General features: G+C 49.6%; 1 long non-coding RNA gene across 1 annotated transcript in view; it reads right to left on the bottom strand.

The window, feature by feature from the left end:
• Positions 1–3,767: 3,767 nt before the first annotated feature.
• Positions 3,768–20,224, bottom strand: part of LOC308480971 — a 283,474-nt gene continuing 267,017 nt past the window's right edge. Inside the window, exon 3 of the long non-coding RNA XR_013988372.1 lies at positions 3,768–4,267. This is a non-coding gene — a long non-coding RNA (uncharacterized lncRNA). The remainder of the gene's footprint in view (positions 4,268–20,224) is intronic.

Raw genomic sequence — 20,224 nt, 5'->3', positions numbered from 1 at the left:
AATTCCTGCTCCATGATTGCAGTCATGGGATTTTTGTCTATCACATGACAATATATATTTTGACTCCACAGAGTGGGAAGTGATGGAGACAGGATGTTTGTGTTACACTGTTCCGTGAAGTGGGACTATTGTCCTTTGTTCTTTTTCTCTTTGCTGTCTGATGCTAGAGAGAGAGGGAGCCACGTTGCAGTGCTCCGTGTGTGTTTATATGTAAATAAAGTAGATTAGGCAAAAAGCTGAGTTGCTGAGGTCTCTTACGCAAACTGTGCAAACTCTGCGGATCCCTAAGTGTGCCAATGTCTGTTGGCATCGGTCGCTGTGATGTTCAGTGTTCCATGTCTGCCCTGCAAACCTTTTAGCCGAGTGCTCATCCCAACTCCATCAGGCGAGCCCAATTTGAGAAGAGCGTTTACAATGGCCCGTTTCCATTCTATACCCACAGCCTTCCTGCAGGGGATCTACTCTAAGACCCCTATTACTCAGCGTCTATGTCCATGCACAATGAATGAAGTAGAGGACTTCATACATTTCTTTTTCTACTGCCCTATTTATGACCCAATAAGACCTAAGCTCCTCCTCTTGATCCCGTCCTCCATTTCATCTAAGGAAGACTGTTTGAAAGCACTTCTTGTGGACGCAAATCCCCAAATTTCACGTGGGGTGGCAATCTTCATAGTGCAGGCTCTGAAACTCAGGGCTACTCTGACAGGGTAGTGTGTCCTAGTCCTGGACCTGTTTTAATTCTTTTATTACCTTTTTTAACTCAATGTGCTGAGCCTATTTTGGGGCCATTTTATGCTTTACTTATATCCGCATACTAGGTTTTTTTTTGGCGCTGGCAACTAAATCTCTGTATTATTGTCTTAGGGTATTTTAAATGTCATTACGCCAGCAATATCGCTTTGAATTTTGCTTGGTTGCTTGTCTCCAACATTTTTGTATTGTCTTATTTTGCTATGGCTGTATGCTAATGCAATTAAATTAAATGATGATGATGATGATGAACTCCATCAGGTGTCAGGGCTGGAGTCAGATCCAGGTCAGCACAATGAACCAGAGCCAATTGTGAGGGAAGTCAACTTTTTATTCAAGGAAACGGACATACAGCTCAGCAAACCTTCCCAGCAGGTTTTGCCCCTGTGGAGCAGTTGCAAGCAGGGGCATAGCTCGCTCCTCTGGTACCCAGTGCGGTGGGGGTGGGGCGACACACCCATGGGCCCACCGCCACGATCCTCATGCGGCACCGGGGGAGCACCCTCTGCCCGCCGGTGGGGTGAAAGCGCCGCCTGCCGGGTGTCTTTGCATGACCAGCAGGTGGATTTTCAGAGAAGATTGCGCCGATTGCAAAAATACGCCCACTGGGGGTGCAAGCGCCACAACGCTGATCCGCACTGGAGGATTTTGTCACCCCCCTTAGGCATGACACCCGGGTCAGACCACCCCCACCCCCCCTTGCGACGCCCCTGGTTGCGAGGACTGACCATCCCTGCCTTCCACCCTTTCTCAGGCTCCTGGATATTTCCCAAGCAATCTCAAACTGCTTCTGCACACCTTTGGTCTCTGTTCTGCTCGTCTCATTATTCTGCATGTTCTTGGAGACCAGGGGAGGAGAGAGGAGGGAGAGACTCCCTTAATTCTTCAAAAGCCTCTTGACTCTCCTCCTCTGCTTCCGCCTCAGAGTCTGAACTGCTTTCTGTCTCAGGTTCTTCCTGCTCACTAAATCCTGTTGCCAGTGTGGTGTAGTGGTTCAAAGCGGTGGACTCGTAATCTGGTGAACCGGGTTCGATTCCCTGCTCCTCCACATGCAGCTGCTGGGTGACCTGGGGTAGTCACACTTCTCTGAAGTATCTCAGCCCCACTCACCTCACAGAGTGTTTGTTGTGGGGGAGGAAGGGAAAGGAGATTGTTAGCTGCTTTGAGACTCCTTCAGGTAGTGATAAAGTGGGATATCAAATCCAAACTCTTCTTCTTCAGCATCGAGCCCCTCCTCCCAATCTTCTCCCTCTGACCTCTCCTCAGTGTCCCACCACCAATCCCCTGACTCTAAGCCTTTCTCTTCTGGGGTCTCCCTTGGGGGTTCCCCAGCTGGCACCACCCATGACTCCTCTTCGTCCAGCCAGTTGCTGACATCAGAGCACTGGAGATAGAGCACACCTGGGACACAGGAATCTGACTTGCCTTGAGGCAGATCTTTCGTCCATCTATCACCGCATTATCAATACCATTGTGAGAGCAAAGGATGGCAAATAAGGCAGAGCACAGCCATCATGGCTAGTAGCCATTGATGAACCCCGCAGCAGGCTGAATTCATCAGCCGGCTTCCCAGAAAAGAGAGAGCTAGCCCGCTCCCACTGTTGTTCTTGCATGTATATCAAGTTAAAGCACTCAAGTTTGCTCAGGGCAGCAGAATATCTTGCTCAGCAGGGAAGCCACGGCTTAGTTTTCATCTTCTTAGGGAGGCAAACATTTCGGATTAAGCCAATTTATTCAAATTGGCCTAATTTGCCTAGTTAATCCTTATCACCGCAGAGAATCTGCCAGCAATTTGGCCAGAGCTGTGCACTAAGCAAATAGTGGAATTGGGAACAGGGAAATCGGTTACAAAATGGGCCACGTGCCACGGATGTGCTTCTGCTGATCTATGGCTACTCTGCCCGAGTTTACTTGCATATGTTCCCTCCTGCCCCCTGTAACCCAACAGTGGGTCCCCCCCCCCCCATTTCCTAATGGATGCTAGAAATGGAATTGCACAGACTTTCATTTTTCTAATCCCTCTGGATTTATTTTCATTGTGATTCAGTTTATCGCCCATCTAGGCTACGACATCAGATCATCAGTTATCTCAAAAGCAGGGGAGTGCATTGGTTTTGTCAAACTCTAAGCCTTCACAAATGGCATTTCCATCCTCCCTCCAATTTCTCTTCCCTCTGCTTTGCTGACGGTGCACATTTCCCTTAATCTCCCAGCGTTTCAGCCCACACTATAGTACGTTCGTTCTGAGGAGGAGTGAGGGATGGTGCATTTTTCATTTCAACGAGACGGCTAGTTTCCACTGGTTTAGGACTGGTGGAAGGAAAAAGTTTAGGACTGGTCATCTCAAATCCAGAGGCTGAAACTGATCATAATAACATAAGAAGAGTCTGCAGGATCAGGCCAATGGCCCATTTAGTCCCACATCCTAAGAACCTCGTACCTACGGGACCACCTTTCCCAATATGCCCCATGGAGGACCTTAAGGTCCATAAATAACACCCTAGAGGAAGCACTAAGGAAGTCAGATTAGCCTCAACCAGAGCCAGGGCCTTTTCAACACTGGTTCAACTATGAAACCAGGGCCCTGCAGGATCTGATTTCTTTCTGCAGGGCCTGTAGGACAGAGTTGTTCCACCTGGCTTTTGGCTTGGAATCAACTTGATCCCCTTCCCCTCTTTCTTTCTTTTTTCCTTTCTCCTTCTGTGTTGGAACTCCTATTTGGGGACTTCCCTGGCTTTTTTCTGGCCAACGTAGGACCAGTCTGGATAGTTAGCCTTGGTGAAGACTTGACGTTTTCACCCCGCAAAAAGTTTTTGATTTGAGTTTCCACTGAAATGAGGCTGCATTTTAATGTTTTTATGTTGTATTTTAATCTTGTTTTTAAAGCTGTATTTCAATCAATTGTTTTTATATTTTGTGTTAGCCACCATGAGCCTGATCTTGGCTGGGGTGGGCGGGTATAAATAAAATTTATTATTATTATTATTATTATTATTATCTAGCATCCTGTCATGATAGCTGAGCAGATGCATCAATGGAAGGCAAACAGGCAGGATCCAAGCACAAAAGCCTTCTCCCCTCCTGCACTTTCAAGTAACTGGTTTCCAGAAGCATTTCTGAGTCCAGCTGTGGGAGAACATAAACATCATAGTGAATAGCCATTGGTGGCCTCTTCCATGAATTTGCCTTATCTTCTTTCGAAGCCACCTAGCTTGCTGTCCATCACTGCCTCATGTTGCAGCGAGTTCCACAGTTCAACTATGTGCTAATTGAAGAAGTACTCTCTTCTCCCTGTCCTGAATCTTCAGACAGAGAGCTCAGTAGTGTTGATACTCCTGGTGGGGTCTGACTAAGGCAGAATAGAGTGGCCCCGTTACTTCCTTTGCTCTGGGAGCTGTCAGGAGTGTGTGCAGGAGCCAGGCCCTGTGACCAGTAGGACTTTGCAAGACTGGGGCCTTCCTAAGTTTGTTCTGAAGAGGCAAGGCGCGGCAGCACAGGTGAGGCCGACTGGTAACTCACAGCACCTGGTGGCAAGAGCCGGGAAGGGATATAAGGTCAGCATTTCCCTTCTGCTCTTTGCCACAGCAACACGTTCCCTGCCTTGCTGCGTTTGGCTCCTTGACTCCTTGCTTCTTGATCCTTGGACCCTTGACTTCCTGACTCCTTGCTTCTTGATCCTCAGACCCCTGACTTCCTGACTCCTTGCTTCTTGATCCTCAGACCTTTGACTTCATGACTCCTTGATTCTTGATCCTCGGACCCTTGACTTCATGACTCCTTGCTTCTTGCTTCTTGATCCTCGGACCCTTGACTTCGTGACTCCTTGCTTCTTGATCCTCGGACCCTTGGCTTCCTGACTCCTGGCTTTTGGAATCCCGTTCCTGCTCCCACCCTGCCATCTTGCCCCTGGTCCCGACGTCCCCAGCCGGGACTTCGACCACCTGTGAATCGGACCATGACAGGAGCTCTTCCTCTGTTGTGGGACTGTAGTGTAGAGCAAATCTCCTCCCCTGCATCTATCATCATAATAGGCATTTCCTAGCCCATTAATTAGTCCAGAACTGGCCTTTATTTATGTAGGATGTTCTCAACATCTGTCACCTCTACTTTCCTGCCACACCATCTATTTCATCCCTATAATTGGGCTGCCCTTATGTGGCCCATCTTAGCTCCAGAACCGTAATAGGATGATAGATTTCTCCCCATCCAGTAGCCTCCCTCCATCAATGCTAACTAAGCAAAAGCCTGGAAATTATCGTTCATTTTAGAAAGGGGAAGAGCGCTTGGTCAAGACATATGTCCTTTTAAGTCCATAATCCATATATATATATATATATATATATATATATATATATACCTTTAAAAAATATCACGGGGCATTAAACCTGAGTAAGTAAGAAAAGAAAAAATCATTTCTGCTGCAAATGATTCCCCGCAGAGACACATTTCTGCTACATCAGAAAGTTAAGGTCAGGTTCCTTGATGGACGAAAAGGAGAATTCAATAAGATGAAAGAAAGGGCCAAAAGGAATTATCAGCCCCAGGGTGCAAATGTTCGTTGCAAACTGTACCATGCTGGTTCAAAGGAGCTGTGGAATATGCCTGTTATAATCTACCCCCCATGTGCACAGCATGTATGGAGAGTATCCCCCCCCCCATGAACCCATGTGGTTTAGTGGTTAGAGTGTCAGATTCTAAAATCTGGGAGACCAGGGTTCAAATCCCCAAGGGGCCATGAACATCAAAGGTAACCTTGGGCTAGTCACTGTCTCTTAGCCTAACCTAGCTCACAGGGTTGTTGTGGGGATTTGGGCTCCATGATCACTGCGGATGGTGATAGCAGTCACGAAATGAAAAGATGCCTGCTTCTTGGGAGAAAAGCGATGACAAACCTAGACAGCATCTTAAAAAGCAGAGACATCACCTTGCCAACAAAGGTCCGTATAGTTAAAGCTATGGTTTTCCCAGTAGTGATGTATGGAAGTGAGAGCTGGACCATAAAGAAGGCTGATTGCCAAAGAATTGCTGCTTTTGAATTATGGTGCTGGAGGAAACTCTTGAGAGTCCCATGGACTGCAAGAAGATCAAACCTATCCATTCTGAAGGAAGGAAATCAGCCCTGAGCGCTCACTGGAAGGACAGATCCTGAAGCTGAGGCTCCAAGACTTTGGCCACCTCCTGAGAAGAGAAGACTCCCTGGAAAAGTCCCTGATGTTGGGAAAGATGGAGGGAACAAGGAGAAGAGGACGACAGAGGACGAGATGGTTGGACAGTGTTCTAGAAGCGACCAACATGAGTTTGACCAAACTGCGGGGGGCAGTGGAAGACAGGAGTGTCTGGCGTGCTCTGGTCCATGGGGTCACGAAGAGTCAGACACGACTAAACAACTAACCAACAACAACAAAAGTCAAAAGGAAGGCACAAAAAGCAGGGTGACATCAAGTGGGGAAGAATGCCTTTCTATGCAGACAAACATCTACTACAAACAACATCAGACGCTATCTGATACTAAGTTAGACCACTGATCCATCTGGCTCCATATTAGAAATGTATGTGATTTGTGGTTTTGTGATTTGTATGTCTGTAAATCTTTGAAAAACATTTTTTAATTAAAAAAAATTACAAGAAAGGAGATTCCAGCTAAACATTAGGAAGAACCATCTGAGAGTAAAAGCTGTTGGGCAGTACAATGGGCTCTCTCTGGAGGTTCTAGACTCTCCTTCATTTGTGGTTTTTAAAGATAGGTTGGACGTCTGTCTGTCTTTGATTCTTTAGCTGGGATTCTTGCATTGCAGTGGGATGGACTAGATGAGCCTTGAGGTTCCCTTCCAATTATATGATTCAATGAGCAACTCCTGGAAAAGCCTGCACACCAGGGGCTACTTAGGGGAAACTGAAATCAGCTATCTGACTTGCATCCTGCTGAATTTTCCCCAATGTCCCATGGAGCTTTGCATACAGAAATGAGACATTACATTTCCAAACAATGGATTTTGACATTCCGGAAGATTGTTCCTCCCACCGGAAAAAGTTTTGCTGGGCCCATTAATGATCCGTTCATCTCACTCGCGGAGGTGAGGATCAGGCGAAAGATATATGCCAGCCAGCGATTTTGTATTCAGGCCAATATTTCCAAGTCAGAATGGTTCTGAGTGAGCGAAGTTGAACAAATGAGCTCCAGAGAGATAGGCCGGCTCACTTATCTCCCAGCTGCAGTCTCCACTTAGCTCAGTAGAAGCTTTCCTAATCTCTGTTTCGCCAGCATTAGTGTCACGGAATGACGGGGGAGGCTGGAGGAAAGATGGAAGGAGAGATTCGCTTTGCAAATCCTGAGATTTAATCCTTTGTGGTTTTGCGTGTGTGCCGCTGCCCAGTGCGAGATCGTAATGGCACGCAGGCGGCTCACAGATGGGCCGCGGGACCCAGCCGGTTGCCAAACAGCTCCATCTATACCCTGCTGCTCTCCCAGGATGGTAAAGGTAAAGGGACCCCTGACCATTAGGTCCAGTCACGGACAACTCTGGGGTTGCGGCATTCATCTCACTTTACTGGCCGAGGGAGCTGGCGTACAGGTTCTCAGTCATGTGGCCAGCATGACTAAGCCGCTTCTGGCTAACCAGAGCAGCGCACAGAAATGCCGTTTACCTTCCCGCCAGAGCGGTACCTATTTATCTACTTGCACTTTGACATGTTTTCGAACTGCTAGGTTGGCAGGAGCAGGGACCAAGCAACGGGAGCTCACTCTGTTGCGGGGATTCGAACCACCAACCTTCTGATCAGCAAGCCCTAGGCTCTGTGGTTTAGCCCACAGCGCCACCCGCGTCCCTCCCAGGATGGATGTCTGCATTTAAAAAATCATCAAGAGATCTTGAATGTCACAGGTGAGGATGCCTGCTACATCCCTGGTGGAAGAATGTTCCTTAGCCTGGGACCGGCGGTTCTAAATTTCTGATTTCTGGCTGAGGATAGTGGAGGAGAACTAACAGCGCTCCTCTAGATTATCCTCTGACTGATTGATTCTTGCAGGATCTTAAGCTGACATTCATAGAATCGTGGAGTCAGAAGGGACCCAAGGATCATCTAGTCCAGTGGTTCTCAACCTGTGGGTCCCCAGAGGTTGTTGGACTACAACTCCCATCATCTCTGAGCTCTGGCCTTGCTAGTGTTGTAAACAAAAATCTTCCCTTTTCCCTTATGGGGTATCCAAGAGCCCATATAGAGTCCTTACATAGGTTCCCTATTGGTAGGAGAAAATAGCAGAGGCCAACCAGAGAATATTGAGAAGCAAAGCAGCTAGTAAGCCTGATCTTTATTGATCTGTTGCAACAGGATCCTCACTCACCACACGCAGGAAGGAGGAGGAACCCAGAACAAAAGTGTGCCTGCCCTTATATGAACATTTTAAATTCCTTCCCTGGAGTCCAAGACTGCCCCCAGAAACATCAAACATACATCACAGAAGGGGTGTAGCTCAAGACCACCACCCCAGATACATCATACCTCCATAACAGAAAGGGCGGTCTACAGCAGAAATCTGAGTGCTTTGTTTACCTCCTGTCTGCCAGGTTACCTGTTTAATGGTCACTTGACTGGATTGCCTGGGGAGCCTGGCCAGTCTTTTGTAATGATAAATACTTAGTTCCTGAGCCAGGTCACAGGCTCCCACCCTATTCATATCTTAAATGTGCCCTTAAGACAGGATTTGTAAAAGAAAAGACAATGGGGAGGCTTTTCTATTTTCCTTTGACCTTGCAGAGAAAACATTTGGTCAGTTTGGGAATAAAAAATGGCTACAGGTCTTCCTGTGCTGATCTACTGTATGTACAAGCTTGGTTGGTGCACTTATGAACATTTAACATATATCTAAGACCTCAAAATTCCTATCACACTAGCTAGGGTTGGTGGGAGTTGTACAGTGGTGCCCCGCAAGACGAATGCCTCGCAAGACGAAAAACTCGCTAGATGAAAGAGTTTTCCATTTTTTGAGTCGTTCCGCAAGACGAATTTCCCTATGGGCTTGCTTCGCAAGACGAAACATCTTGCGAGTTCTTGTGAGTTTGTTTCCTTTTTCTTAAAGCCGCTAAGCCACTAAGCCGTTAATAGCCGCTAAGCCGTTAATAGCCGCTAAGCCACTAAGCCGCTAATAGCCGTGCTTCGCAAGACGAAAAAACTGCAAGACAAAGAGACTCGCGGAACGGATTAATTTCGTCTTGCGAGGCACCACTGTAGTTCAAGAACATCTGGGGACCCACAGGTTGAGAAAGGCTGATCTAGTCCAACTCCCTTCAACGCAGGAATCTCAGCTATAGCATCCATGACAGATGACCACCCAACCTCTGCTTAAAAACCTCCAAGGTAGGAGAATTCACAACCTCCCGAGAGAGACTGTTCGACTGTCAAACAGCTCAGAAAGATCTTTTGTGTGTTTTGTCGGAATGGCCATCTGCCAGGGGTTCTTTGGCCGTGATTCCTGAATTGCAGGAGGCTGGACCTAGATGACTCTTTCGGTCCCTTCCAACTCTACAGTCCTTTGATTCTATGATTCATCTACCATCCTCAAGCTTGCATCCCTCAAAATGCTGCCACAGTTCCTTTGCTTCTGTTGACACCAAGAATGCTATGTTTGGAAAGCTGCTATTCAAAGTGCCACTTGTTGCTACCTCAGAGTTTCCCTGAACTGCCCAAATCACACAAAAAGTTCATTGAACAAGACACAAGGAGCAACCAACTAATTAAAAGCGAGGCCAAGGTGGGGCGGGAGGAGGGCAAAAACTTGAAGATAGTAAGGAGGTTACTGGAGAGGAAAAGTGATTACTGCAAATCCGAGCTGTTTGAGCCAACACATGCTACTGGGCAAGGCGCAAGATCCAGGCTGTGTTTTTGTGCATTCATGAATGCATTTAAATTAGGCAGGCTGAAAAGCCCATTTCCAGGGCCTCTCCTTGCCAGACGGTAAAATCCCCAAACACAATTAAAAATGAAATCCATTTAATAACACCGCAGCCAGTTCTCTGCATGCAACAGCAGGCCTCCCAGATATCAGAGGCACTTCGTGGGAGCAGAGTGGCGTTCAGGGAGTTTGGGGAGGGAAACGTTGCCAGGGCTCTCAGCTCTTCGTCTTCGCATGGTTCCAACAAAGCAGAATAACAGTGCAGAATGGCCTTTCAGGAAAGGGCAAATTTGTGGAGGGGCATTCCACAGTCCTTTGGCGGCCATAGCAGCTTAACTGACAAGAGTAAATTGCATCTGCTTGGGCAAAAGCTATAATCTGATAAAGGTCTGTTCCTTCCTTCCTTCCTTCCTTCCTCCCAGCCAGTCAGAAGAGCCTTGCCCTACTCCAAGCTACTCCATTCCATTCCCCCTCATTTATCACCTGCTGAATTCTACTCAGCATTCCATAGCCAGTGAGTATGTTCAGTTTACAGTGGGCTGAACCTCCTTCTAATTCGGATTCACTTTTTACATTTAGGGGGGCACCTTTGCAAACATCAGGGCTTCCCTGTGCACACTGACATCTCCCTCTTGTCCCATCAATCCTGCACTTACCATCTGAGTTTGTTTTTAACAAGAGTGATGGCTAATTGGAGATACCTTGTCTGATGGAAGTATACCTGAGAGTATGAAATGCTACAAATGAAATAAGAGTGGCAGGTGAAAATGATGGACTTTGCAGAACTGGCAAAGCTGACGGGAAAAATCCAAAACCAGCACGATCAAGCATTCCAAAAAGACTGGAGTAAATTTATACAATATTTGAAAGATCATTGTAAGCCATTAAAAACACTAGTAGGGTTATCTGAAGACTTGTGATGAGAATTTTTTTTACCTTTCTATAGTTATTTAAATTTTGAGGTATTTAGTAATGACTTATATTAGAATTGGAAAATATATATAATGCTGTGATATTAAGGTTAATTTTGAAAGCCAAGAGGTGGGAGGGAAGGAAGTGAAGTAAAATTGATAATAATGATGTAAATATGTTTAAATGGAAAATTAATAAAAATTATTTTTTAAGAAAGAGAGAGTAAAATGCTTTGTGCAGTACACCTAGCTATTGCTTTGGTGCCATTCTTGTGGGCTTGAAACAGGCTGGCAAGTGTTGGGAACTGGACGCTGGGCTGCATAGATGCTCATTCTGAACTGCCGGGCACCATCTTAAGCTCTCAAAGCACATGGAGATAATTTGTTCTAGCCTCTGTGGCCTAAGGCACCGACTTCCGTTCACTAAGCCACATCCATACAAAATATATCAATCTCCTCCGGACTGTGTAGCCACACACAGCGAGAGAGGATGGATGAGCTGTCCCTTGCCAAAGTTGATTGCCCAAAGCTCTTTCCCCAAATCCTTTTTTAAAAATAAAAAAAATGACTTTTGGAAGGCTTGTCTTCCTTTTCACACCATGGGTGCAGACCAAGAGCTGATCTATAGTATGCATTATGCAGAATGGAGTGATAGAATCAGACAGGAAGATTCTGGTTTGTCTTCAGGCTGCAAGGGAAAGGGGGTAGAGAGCACGGGCCCCTCGAGACGTCCTTTTTATTGCACATTTATGATGATTTGTGCTCACGGTGCTATCGGGACAATTGTATGCAATCCTGCTTTCAATGTTTGCACCTGCAAAAGTTTCAGGGTGGACGTTCTGGTTTGTTTCCTGGCCGCTGCTGGCGGGGGGGTGTCCCCAAGAGGATAGCGGGGGTCCATGGGCCAGTTAAACGACCCCCATGGACCGCTTGTGGCCCATGGGCCTTAGGTTGCCGGGCCCTGCTCTAAACCAGATACACCTATTCAGGCAAGCTGAACTGAACTACTACTTGAATGTAGACACCCCAGGTTTCTAGGCTCTCCTGATATCCATTACCTAATGCACATTGTGTTCTGCTACACACATAAACATAGTCTTGACTATGCTACCACTCAGTGGATTTGTAACTGGCTGACTGACCGAACCCAAAGGGTGCTCATCAATGGTTCCTCTTCATCCTGGAGAAGAGTGACTAGTGGGGTGCCACAGGGTTCTGTCTTGGGCCCAGTCTTATTCAACATCTTTATCAACGACTTGGATGATGGACTCAAGGGCATCCTGACCAAATTTGCAGATGACACCAAACTGGGAGGGGTGGCTAACACCCCAGAGGATAGGATCACACTTCAAAACGACCTTGACAGATTAGAGAACTGGGCCAAAACAAACAAGATGAATTTTAACAGGGAGAAATGTAAAGTATTGCACTTGGGCAAAAAAAATGAGAGGCACAAATACAAGATGGGGGACACCTGGCTTGAGAGCAGTACATGTGAAAAGGATCTAGGAATCTTGGTTGACCACAAACTGGCCATGAGCCAACAGTGTGACGCGGCAGCTAAAAGAGCCAATGCAATTCTGGGCCTCATCAATAGGAGTATAGCATCTAGATCAAGGGAAGCAATAATGCCACTGTATTCTGCTCTGGTCAGACCTCACCTGGAGTACTGTGTCCAGTTCTGGGCACCACAGTTCAAGAAGGACACTGACAAACTGGAACGTGTCCAGAGGAGGGCAACCAAAATGGTCAAAGGCCTGGAAACGATGCCTTATGAGGAACGGCTAAGGGAGCTGGGCATGTTTAGCCTGGAGAAGAGGAGGTTAAGGGGTGATATGATAGCCATGTTCAAATATATAAAAGGATGTCACATAGAGGAGGGAGAAAGGTTGTTTTCTGCTGCTCCAGAGAAGCGGACATGGAGCAATGGATCCAAACTACAAGAAAGAAGATTCCACCTAAACATTAGGAAGAACTTCCTGACAGTAAGAGCTGTTTGACAGTGGAATTTGCTGCCAAGGAGTGTGGTGGAGTCTCCTTCTTTGGAGGTCTTTAAGCAGAGGCTTGACAACCATATGTCAGGAGTGCTCTGATGGTGTTTCCTGCTTGGCAGGGGGTTGGACTCGATGGCCCTTGTGGTCTCTTCCAACTCTATGATTCTATGATTCTATGATTCTATAATATTTCCAAAATGACAGGAGAAAATGGCACCAGAAATTTGGCAATGAAGATGGACACCCCTGTGCCTATCCTTACTTTCAGCAGACGAGAAGTGTGGTCAGAAAAAGGCTAGATTAGTCTTCTAACATATCCCAGGCATGCCCTGCCCTGTCCAACCAGGTCTCATTTAATGTGCTTTGGTTTTCTGCAGCAAGAAATTGCAGTCTTGGGATTGCTCAGTGAAGGCGCTGGAAGACTCCCCCCCCCCCCAATTCCTCCCAATTCCTTTTTTATCCATCATATTTAGAATGCAAATGCCACTGCCAGCCTCCTCTCCTTGCTTCCTTTGAAGTATCCCCAGAGCTCACATGGTGCCATCATTTCCCAATCCTCTTTAATCAGGCGGTTTGGTGGGGGGAATGATTGTTGCAGACTAGTTGGAGCGAACTCTGCCTTACTTAAGGGCGCTGGATCAAATTTTGAAAGAGAAAAGCATTTGGGAGCTGTTCAGTTCTGTCGCTGGAGATGCACATTGTGTTCTGCTACACACATAAACAAATTTTACCAGCATTTGGTCCACTGGGGAAGGAGCTATCCACATAAGCTTCTTTTTACTGCTGATTTTTTTTTTAAAAAAAAATATTTTAAATGTCCTTAATTATTGTTTTTAACTGTTTTCACTCATCATTTTTAATGTTTCTCGTGAACAGCTTAGAGGTTTTGTTACAATCCAGCGGTATATAAATCTTGTTAGATAAATAAAGGCATACAGGTATAGTAAAACGAGGCCTAAATTAGACCCAACCCAAGATTAAGTAGTAGCATGCAAGCTTTTCAGTTCAACGGAGCAATTGTTCTGGGTGGACATTTATAAGAAACCTGAGATGGGATAATGATGATGATGATGATTTATTAGCACCCCTTGTCTGAAATCACTGGCAGTCAGTGACTGAGGCAGATGTATCTTGGGACTGAGGCGTACAGTTAAACCCCAGTTGTCGAACGTAATCCGTTCTGGAAGCCCATTCGGCTTCTGAAATGCTCAAGAACCAAGGTATGACTTCTGATTGGCTGCAGGAGCTTCCAAAAAACGTTTGAAACATTTACTTCTGGATTTTCGGTGCTTGGGAGCCAAAATGTTCCAAAACAGAGGTGTCTGGGGACCGAGGTTTGACTGTATCACACATTTGGGGACAGGGGCATGGGACACGGGTGGCGCTGTGGGTTAAACCACAGAGCCTAGGGCTTGCTGATCAGAAGGTCGGCGGTTTGAATCCCCGCGGCGGGGTGAGCTCCCATTTCTCGGTCCTTGCTCCTGCCAACCTAGCAGTTCGAAAGCACGTCAAAGTGCAAGTAGATAAATAGGTACCGCTCCGGCGGGAAAGTAAACGGCATTTCCGTGCGCTGCTCTAGTTCGCCAGAAGCGTCTTAGTCATACTGGCCACATGACCCAGAAGCTGTACGCAGGCTCCCTCAGCCAATAAAGCGAGATGAGCGCCGCAACCCCAGAGTCGTTCATGACTGGACCAAATGGTCAGGGGTCCCTTTACCTTTTCACCCAGGGCACAAAAGTTCGGTCCTACAGCACCAGAGCGATTATCCTGCTCTTGCCACCATCCTGATTTGTAGGAGTGTCACAATCAGAACAGTGGTGCGGTGGGAAATAACTCGAAACTTCCTCTCCTCACCTGTCATGTTGCAATAATGATAACCAGAGCTATTCATGGCTGCCTCTTGAAGCCATCCAAAATGAGGCTTAGCACTCCCATTCTGCCTGCCTACATTCAATGCAATAGTGGCAAATGCAGCAACATACCGTATTTTTTGCACCATAACACTCACTTTTTTCCTCCTAAAAAGTAAGGGGAAATGTCTGTGCGTGTTATGGAGGGAATGCCTACAGGTGGCATGCCTACGGATTTTCCTCCTCTAAAAACTACATGCGTGTTACGGTTGGGTGCGTGTTATAGAGCGAAAAATACGGTAGTTAACAATGATAAAGGGTACAGTGGTACCTCGGGTTAAGAACTTAATTCGTTCTGGAGGTCCGTTCTTAACCTGAAACTGTTCTTAACCTGAGGTACCGCTTTAGCTAATGGGGCCTCCTGCTGCTGCCGCACCACCGCCACACAATTTCTGTTCTCATCCTGAAGCAAAGTTCTTAACCCAAGGTACTATTTCTGGGTTAGTGGAGTCGTCTGTAACCTGAAGTGTCTGTAACATGAGGTACCACTGTATTTACTATATTCAGCTTATTTAAAGTGTTAAAGAAATAAATACCACTTTTTAAAAAATCGTATGTGTCAGAGTTGCTTCCAGATCCTAGCTCACAGAGGATCACGCTAGCCAGCGATCATTAAATAAAAGTCTTTATTGAGTTACAGTTTCCATTCTCAAGCTGCTGCGTGCAACCCTACGTCTAATGGTTAGATCGGCGAAGCTCCATCTGAGTCTCCGCCCCTTGTACACCAACTTAATATCCTAGCCTTGCTCCACCTTTTCCGCCTGACTGTTCTTCTCTGGGTCCCTCTGCCCCCCGGGGTCTCTTCCTTCCGGGATTCCTCTGACGCTGACGCTGACCCCCCTGACTCTTCTCCCTCCTTTCGGCGGGCTTTAGGACCTGGCTCCCTTTCCGGGCTGCCTACTGCGCCACCTTCCTGTGCATTTGAACTTGTCGCGCGCGCCCAACCTTCCACCTTCCGTCTGACCGTTTCTTCGCTCCCCGATGGAGGTGTGGCCACTCCTGACTCGTGCCCTCCCCCCTGTTGTGAGCTGCCAGCGCTTGATCCCTGGCGCCCTTCCTCTTCCCTGCTCTCTGGCGGTGACGCTGGTCCCGATTTCCAACTGCTCCCCTCTGAGTCCCCTCTGGCTCTATCTTCCTGGGGTGTCCCCCTAGGCTCCCCCCTTGCCCTGGCCACTGGTGCTCCTTTCTGTGAATCTTCTGATTCACTGGAAAGACTCGGAGATCTCGGGTCGTCGTCATCACTCATCTTTTCTTCTGCCTCCTCCCCCTCGCTCTCTGTTTCCTCCCTTGCCCTTGCCTCTGCTCCTGAACCCCTGACATCCATCCCCCCCTCGAAGCCCCCTCTTCCCCCTCCCCTCCTTCCGGTGCGGGATCTGGGTGCTGCTGTGTCAGGGGGACGAATGTCGGATACAGTTCGCTTCCCGTGGCGGGCCGCCATCCGAAGTCTTCCGGTTCTTCCTCCCTGCTCTCGTTGACGACGGTCACCTCCGCTTCCATCTCTGTGCCGCCGTGCTCGAAACCCGGGTCGTCCCCGAAAACGTCCATGTCCGTCTCTCCCTCGTTGCCTTCTGGAGACGTTGCTCGTCCTGGACCCTCCAGCCACCTTCTGCGGAACTGCTCCTCTGGTCGATCATCCCACCAATACGAGGGTTCTGAAGCAGATCCCGAGGGTGACCCCTCCGGGGAACGGGCGTCTTGTGTCGGTTCCTCGTCCGAGTCGAACCCCCGGAACGTGCTGGCTGAAAGCGTGGGCGTGAAAAGCCAGTCGTCGAAAAAGTCTGCTGGCATTGGCCTGTGTGGGAAGAGGGCATGAAACTCTTCTTTGAGCAGAGGTTCGTCTAAAGCGTAGCCCGGCACCCAGCTGTTGGCACTGGCCGGGGTGCCCTCCTTGGCGAGAAGGTATTCTACCCCCTCTTCCCCCCATCTGGAGTCCAAAATCTCCGTGACTTCGTTGATGCGCTCCTCCTGTGCCACTCCCCCTTGCCCGGTTCTCTCTCGGAGCGGACCCGGTGCCGTTCCTGGTTCCTGAAACCTGTGAGGTGCCTTGTAGGGAGTGAGCACCGATCTGTGGAACACCGGATGCATTCTGGAACCCTCCGGAAGAGCCAGCCTGAAAGCCACCGGGTTGACCTGTTCTTCGACTTGGTAGGGCCCCAGTTGTTTATGCCCTAGTTTCTTCTTCGCCAACGACCTGGCCGGCACTGCGTGGGCTGCTAACCAGACCCAGTCTCCCACATGGATCTCTTCGCCAACCCTTCTGTGTTTGTCCGCTTGTACCTTGTATGCGTGTTTAGCCAGCTCCAGGTGCCGCCGCAGCTGATCGTGGACCTCCTGCAACTCCGACGCGAACGCATCTGCTGTCTGCGGCTCCCCCTCCCCCATTCTTTCCAGTCCCGGGAAGGTTCTGGGGTGCCTCCCGTTGTTGGCGAAGAACGGCGTGACCCCCGTGGACACGTGCTTCGTGTTGTTGTAGGCGAACTCGGCGAGAGGCAGGTAATCCACCCACGTCGCAGGCTGTTGATTCGCATAACATCTCAGGTACTGCTGCATGATGGCATTGACCCGCTCCGCTTGCCCGTTGGTCTGCGGGTGTCTAGCCGACGCCAGGTTGATCTTGACGTTCAGGAAGCCCATCAGCCTCTGCCAGAAGTTTGAGATGAACTGTCGCCCTCGGTCGGACAGAATAGACCGCGGCAGACCGTGAACCTTGAACACGTGGTCTATGAACAGTTTGGCGGTTTGTTCCGCCGTGGCCACCTTCGCACACGGAATGAAATGTGCCATCTTGGAGAACAAGTCCACCACCACCAGCACAGCCGTCTTGCCCCTCGAGCTGGGCAGATCCGTGACAAAGTCCAGGGCCACTCTCTCCCATGGTTCGAACGGAGTTTGCAGCGGTTCCAGCAGTCCGGCCGGCGGTCTGTGCACTGGTTTGGCCCTCTGGCAGGTGTCACACCTCGCCACGTAGTCCGCGACTTCCCCTCTCATTCCGGGCCACCAGAAGTCTCTGGCTACTAATTCCACCGTCTTCTCCTTGCCAAAGTGCCCGGCAGTGGGCGCGTCGTGCAGCTGCTGCAGTACCTTGGCGCGAAGTTCGTCTCCCGGCACGTAGATGGCCCCTTTACGGATGAGCAAACCATCTCGCAGCTGGAACTCGTCGGTCGCTGCCGTGCCCCTGTGCACCTCTGCCATCTTTGCTTGCGCGAAGGAGTCATCCTGCAACGCTCGTCGCACCGCATCCAGGTCAACTGTTGCCGCCGCGCACGCCCACACTGTCGGTGCGAAGATGTGCATGGCGGCCGCTGGCGTTGCCTCCTCCAGATACTGTGGCTTACGGGAGAGAGCATCCGCCATGATGTTGGTGTCCCCCGGGACATATTCTATTCGGAAGTCGAAATTCGCAAAGAACTCAGCCCAACGTATCTGCCTCTGGTTCAGGAACTGTGCCGTGCGCCAGTGCTCTAGATTCTTGTGGTCCGTGCAGACCTGCACCGTGTGCTTGGCGCCGATCAGGAAGTGCCTCCACGCTTTGAACGCTGCATGAATGGCCAGCAACTCCCTGTCCCAGATGGTGTAGTTCTGTTCGGACTTGCTGAGCTTCCTTGAGTAAAACGCTCCCGGCCTCCAAACCCCCTGCGGGTCTTTCTGCAGCAGGACTGCTCCCACGGCTCTGTCTGAAGCGTCTGTCTCCACCCTCATCGGCCTGCTGGGGTTGACATGAAGCAGCTGCTCTTCCGACGCGAAGAGACGCTTGAGTGCCTGAAAGGACTGCTCCGCCTGCTCTGTCCAGATGAACTTCTTTTTCTTGGAGCTGAGCGTGTCCGTGATGGCCGCTGTCTGCATCGCAAAGCCTTTGATAAACTTGCGATAGAAGTTCGCGAAGCCGACAAACCGTTGGACCTCCTTCCGGTTGCGTGGGCTTTTCCAATCCAACACTGCTCGGACCTTGGCGCTGTCCATGGCGAGCCCTTTATCAGACAACTTGTAGCCCAGGAAATCCACCTCCGTCACGTCGAATTGGCACTTCTCCAGCTTGGCGTAAAGCCTATGTTGCTGTAGCCTGCTCAGCACTTCCTTGACGTGTCTGTCATGCTCCTGCTGCGATTCCGAAAAGATCAGGATGTCATCCAAGAAACAGACGCACGTCTTGTAGAGGAGCCCCGCCAACACGTGATGCATGAAAGCTTGAAAAACGTGGGAGCCATTTTGCAATCCAAAAGGCATAACTCTATATTCGTAGGTGCCCAGGGGCGTGAACATGGCTGTCTTCCACTCATCTCCTTCCCGCATGCGAATGAGGTTGTATGCCCCTCGCAGGTCCAACTTGGTGAACACTCTGCCCTTCCGTACCTTTGCGAGGAGGTCGTCGATTCGGGGCATGGGGAAGTCCAATGGCTTGGTCACACTGTTCAAGATGCGAAAGTCCACTACAAGTCTTTTTTGGGGCGTGTCCCTCTTCTTAACAAAGAATACCGGACTGCCCCCCGCTGCCTTGGACTCTCGGATGAAACCGCGCTCCAAATTATGATCTATGAACTCTTTGAGTTCCTGCAGTTCGTCCTCAGACATGGAATACAGCTTCCCTTTGGGCAGCGCCGCCCCCGGCAGCAGGTCAATTTTGCAGTCATATGGTCTGTGGGGGGGTAGCCTGTCTGCCTCCTTCTCGCAGAAAACCTCCAAAAATTCTGCGTACTTGTGGGGAACCGCTTGCAGCGTGCCTAGCTGCAGCTGTGACTCCTCTTCCTCTCCTTCCTGCCTGGGCACGATGCAGTGTTCAGCGCAAAAGGAAGAGCCGAAGGTCAGCTGCCTCTGGTACCAAGCCAGCGTCGGGCTGTGCTTGTCCAGCCAACTCATGCCCAATACAATGGGCGTGTCCGATAGTTGAGTGACATTGAAGCTGATGATTTCCCTGTGATTCCCAAGTCGCATCACCATTGGTGGCGTCTGCTTCACCACTTGCCCCCCTAGCAGCTCCCTGCCATCCACCGTGACAACCTGCAGGGGCAGCGTGGCAGGCAGCAACTGTATAGCGTGCCGGTCGACAAAGTCCTGCCCTATAAAGTCCGCATTGCTTCCGGAGTCAATGGTGATTGGCACGTCCATGGTGATTCCATTGGGCAGCTGGAGCGACGCGGTGAGCCTCACTACCGGTTTGGGCGGGAGGGGGTCCATGGGCTGTAAAATCTCTGGGGACTGCTTCACTGACACGTCTGGCTGGGCCCCAGTGCCTCTTCCAACCAGACTCCGTCGTTTCCCTGCTGTGGTTGTCCTTGCTGCGTTGCTGCAGTTACCATTGCTGAGGCTGCAGTGTGCTTGTGGAGCCTCTGGGGACACTCTTTCGCCATATGCTGTGGATCATCGCAGATGTAACACTTCCTGTTCCCTCTAGGAGGCTTCGCTTTCACTGCTGCCGGTGCTAGGGCTCTGGCTGCTGACTGAGCCCTTGCACCTCCAACCTCCATAGGTGCCGCTCCTCCTCCTGGCGGAGGCGTGGATTGCGCACGCGCTGCTTCTCTGGGAAGGAAGGAGGAGCCCCTGGCTGGTTCGCGCCCTCCACGCCCTTCGCCACTGCTCCACGGACGTCCTTCCAGCCGCACCCCCACCGCCAGCGCCCTCTGAACGATCTCCTGCGTGGTCCGGGGTCTCTCCCCCCTCGTAATTTCATCTTTAACCGAGCCGTGCAATCCCTCCCAAAACAGGTCTCTTACAGGAGCCGAATCTCTGTCCCATTCCAGAGCACTGACCAAAGCGAAAAAGCGGGCATGG

This window comes from Podarcis pityusensis (genome assembly GCF_964106645.2).
Source record: "Podarcis pityusensis genome assembly, chromosome: 7".
Lineage (NCBI taxonomy): Eukaryota > Metazoa > Chordata > Lepidosauria > Squamata > Lacertidae > Podarcis > Podarcis pityusensis.
Note: the sequence above shows the minus strand (reverse complement) of the source record. Positions and strands in the feature narration are given on the sequence as shown.